The sequence below is a fragment of the Sinocyclocheilus rhinocerous genome, unplaced genomic scaffold, assembly GCF_001515625.1.
Source record: "Sinocyclocheilus rhinocerous isolate Xijiao unplaced genomic scaffold, SAMN03320098_v1.1 scaffold561, whole genome shotgun sequence".
Lineage (NCBI taxonomy): Eukaryota > Metazoa > Chordata > Actinopteri > Cypriniformes > Cyprinidae > Sinocyclocheilus > Sinocyclocheilus rhinocerous.
The window spans coordinates 706,788-711,138 of NW_015641041.1; the positions used below are offsets into that span (position 1 = coordinate 706,788).

Below are 4,351 nucleotides of genomic sequence, written 5' to 3' on the forward strand. Positions count from 1 at the left end.
AAAAATATTTATATCCAAACTTTTGTATAACCCCAAAAATTGTGTTTTTTGGTTACTCTTTGAATTTAGACCCTTCTCACTGTAAATTTAGTATTAATCTATTGCTATATCTTGCGAAATTTTACATTCATAAGTGTACCTTTTTTTAAAGAAAACTCCCTACTTTTTTATTTTCAGGAAAGATTTTGATGTCTATGTAAACTCTTCAAGAAACTCTAATAATTCTATTGCATGTAAGACTCTTTCATGGTGTAAGTCTTATAAGCTAACATAGTATGCTTTGGAGTATTGTTTGTAACCCTTATTGTCTTTTGTTCTTACTTGTCTTTGTAATTGTATTTGCTGTTCTTCTATTGCATAATAATAAAAAAAAAAAAATAAAAAAAAAGTTCAGTCGCACAGCTCTTGGTGACTGTGGATGAATGTGTCCACGGCGTGGCGCTGTTGTGCTGTTCAAGTGAAGCACTGGGCTGGTGTCTGCAGCCTTGTCACTTCACGCCCTTTGTTTCACATCATCATCATCATCTTGTTCAATGCCCCATGATGCACATATGTCTTAATGAAATATTTACAGTGTTGAGAGTGTGCTTATATATTATTATCAGATCCCAGATGTACTTAACAACTCTATACAGTCTGTGTGGCCTTGTCTGTTTCACAGCCGAAGTCATTTGCATAATCACCATGGCTTCAGCAGTGAGTATGGCAATAACATGTCACGACATTAACATTACTCTCCGCTCTGGAAAGATAAAGTCAAATCCATCATTACAGCGGCTATCAGCATGTCCCCGCTGTCTATCTGTCTCCCACATTAATTCTGTCTCACCTTTACTGACAGGGCATCGTCACTCCTATCTACCAGCGAATGAATGTGAAATATTGCTCCTGCAGGGTGGCCTGTTGCTCTCATGGGTGTTTATTGAGTGGTGCGTGTAGGCATGACTGCCCTTGCGAATAACGGCACCATTGGGTTTGCTCAAGCGGCACGGTGATGTGTCCATGACCAAAAAACTCTCTCCCTTTTCTGCAGTCATCTCCTCAAGATGGATTAATCTTTGTGGCATGCATCAGGATACGGAACGGTGCGCTACACTGGGGGCTGGCGCTGGGTTTTATCAGTGCAGGTAAGGTGAGGTAGGTTCAGGTAAGTTATAGAGCTTTTTTACAGTGCCTAGGTACGTGTTCTCCAGCCGGAGCTGCACTATGGATCTAATCTACACCTTTAAACTCCCATACATTTTTGGGTTGATGGACAAACTTGTGCACCCTCAGGATGGCGACCAGCCTAAACACCTCAAAAACAGCTTTGAAAAACATTTCTGGCTGTTTGTCAGGGTTAAATGTGACTTCCCCTGAAAGCTGAGAGTTGGGTACTTGGCATGAAATGCCGGGAAAAAATGTCAAAACGATGTAAACTTGACATGAAAGGTGTTCCCAGCTCATTTTAGGTCCGTAATATGACTTACAAGTAATGTGATATCAAAGTAAAACAAGATATTAAAGTAGAAAAAACATGGGCATTCCATACTGGAGTTGCAATTGGTTAAAATTGTTTCTAAATAACTGTTTGGTTACTGGTCAACATTATCCAGTGGCCCGTGACATCAGCCAAAAATGAAAATCTGTTATTTTATTACAGATTACAAAGTGCACAAAGTGGGATACATCTTGATTTCATGTTGAATCCAAACTTTTTCTAATTCTTGCATAATTATTATGCATGAATAATTACTAATATGATCTAATATCAATTTAGAGACTATATAAATGTACTTTTAAGAATTCATTTATATTATAAATTAATATATTGTAGGACCATTTGAATGCAAAAAGCTATAAGGTGATCAAGGTGGCATAAACAAAAACCTAAAATAATGCTTTTCCCTTATACATTCACATGACTTTTGACCTAAAAATGCTCCTGGACATGTTATTTGTCAACTGCCCAGCTGTATTTACTGACAAGGCCAGTGGTTTGGCTTTGCAGCCCTATGCAGGCACAACACACTCCTGGTTCCAAAACCTACTGAGCTGCCTAAGGAGTCAGCATTTTAAGGCGTCATAGGTGCGAAAAAGTGCCTAATTTTAGCCAAAGGCAGCATCGCATTTATCCTTCACAGAGAAGACAATCCCAGGATGAACTGCAATTGCATTACCGTATATTTGAAACGACCTGCTTAAAAAAAAAAAAAAGTGTAATTTCATCCAATATTTGAGTTCAGAATCATTTCCATGTTTTTAATCTTTGCGCCATTATCTTAGCAACAACTACTGTAATCAATTACGTCAAATCTCCTATGTGGACCACTTTTGTGAAACACAGAGTTGCTGCCTAAGAAGAGCGTTCTAAATCAAACACTTCAGTGCTGCCTATGTAGGCAGCTCACTAGGATTTGGATTACTGCGTCAAAATTTCATCCTTATTTCCCAGCTGCAACCACAGATGGTGACTAAAGGTTTAGTTTTGTGATTGCAGCTGACAGTCGACTCTAAACTTTTACCCAGAAGCTACATCTCTAATGGAACCATTCCATCTTTCACAAAACCCCCGAAACTGACACCACTCATCTCACAGCTGGAAGTTTAGAAAAGAGATGCCCTTTCCAACACCACGTCTCTGTCTGCATCCCTTCGGCGAGACTAAATGAGGTCAAATGTAGCCCCTCTTGAAGGAAAAGATATCTGCATCTTTGACAAAGAAACGCCTGAGTCTGCACCTGTAGAATTACACAGAATGATGAAGAATTGGGATCATTTACATCGCTCAGTCCTGAATTTGACTGCGCTGTATTTGACTCCAACGCCCATTTAATGCTTTTTGCTACGTTAAAACCCATTCCACAGATTTCACCCTTGAATCAGCACAGAAGAAAGCCTGTATATTCCTTCTGAGCTGACCCCTGAGCATGAAATAACTACTTCTACACCATTTTTAAGGATGAAAGAAATAATTGATGGCAGCATATTATCGTGAGGGCTCAAAAGTAATACTTTCATACCTTTAGCAGTAAATGTGTGTTCTGATCTCTTAATTTCAGGTGCATTTTTGTTCTCTGTCGGTGTGCTCCAGTAATCTCTAGTTTATATGCAGCTCTGTCATGGTAGATCAATCATATTTGGTGTGTTTTTTGTGCTCAGGGTGCATCAGAAACAGTTCCTCCGGCTTTATAGCATCTCTCTGTCAGGGATTCATCACAGTCACTGCAGTCACCAGCCAGGATAATCACCCGATCACAGTCACCTGAGTTCTGATCACCCGCACCTGCTGTCACCAATCAAGCCACACTACAAATACACACACATCACAGTCACTCACTGTCGGGTCTACCGTTCACTCCTATGGACTCTCTATACAATATTCTCCTAGAAAGACTTACCTTCTGGTTCTCCTGCGATCCTCCAACGACTCCTTGGAATCTGTTCCACGATCTACTACGAAACCGGCATAAGATACTCACCCTCAGGACTCAGATAAGAACCCTGGAATCATTCACTCTGTTGACACTCACCTGCCTTAACCTAACCCGTTCCATTCCTCTACATCTTATATCAATAAACCATCCTGTCTTTCACTTACCCGTTGTGTCTGGCCTTGCTTTATGACACTCTCATTCTCACAGATGCTTTGTACCTGCACCAGACCTTTCTTATATGTTAAGAACACATTTTCAGCAGTTGACATGAAACATCCAGGAGAGACCTGCAGTGTGACATGCTATACTAATCATCAGTACATTCTGTATACAATTTTATGACCTCATATTAAATATTATATATTTGTACTTAACCGCAGGACTATTTACTGTTCATCTAAACTTGAAAATTCTATAATTCGCTTACAGTCATGTTGTTTCACCACCTCAGTGACCTTCTTTCTTCTGTGAATCACAAAAGGAGACATTTGTTGTTATCATCAATAAAATCGTGACCTATTAAAGGGTTAGTTCACCCAAAAATGAAAATTAGCTTGTGTTTTACTTACCCTCGAAGCATCCTATGTGTATATGACTTTCTTCTTTCAGACAAATCCAGTCAGAGTTATATTAAAAATTGTCTTTGATCTTTCAAGCTGTTTAAATGGCACTCAGCAGGTGTTGCAGTTGAACAGTCCACAAGTCGTCAGATAAAGCTCCCGCATTCATAATAAAACGTGCCGCAGACGGCTCCGGGGGATGAATAAAGGCCCCTTGTAGCGAATCCATGAGATGTAAGAAAAATCCATGTAAGAAAAATATCCATATTTCAAACATAAACACTTTTTTCTCACTTCCGCTGACTGTCAACCACTGAAGCAGTTCCGGCGGATGACGTAAGACGCGCGGCGCTGCGTGATTAGTGACGAATGCGG

The 4,351-nt window shown here is 39.8% G+C and overlaps 1 protein-coding gene across 1 annotated transcript in view; it reads right to left on the reverse strand.

The window, feature by feature from the left end:
• The window catches only part of saxo4 (stabilizer of axonemal microtubules 4), a 14,519-nt gene extending 11,488 nt beyond the window's left edge, over positions 1–3,031 (reverse strand). The window contains exon 1 of the mRNA XM_016570756.1: positions 3,003–3,031. The gene's annotated coding sequence lies outside the window, so the exon portion shown is untranslated. The remainder of the gene's footprint in view (positions 1–3,002) is intronic.
• Positions 3,032–4,351: the final 1,320 nt, after the last annotated feature.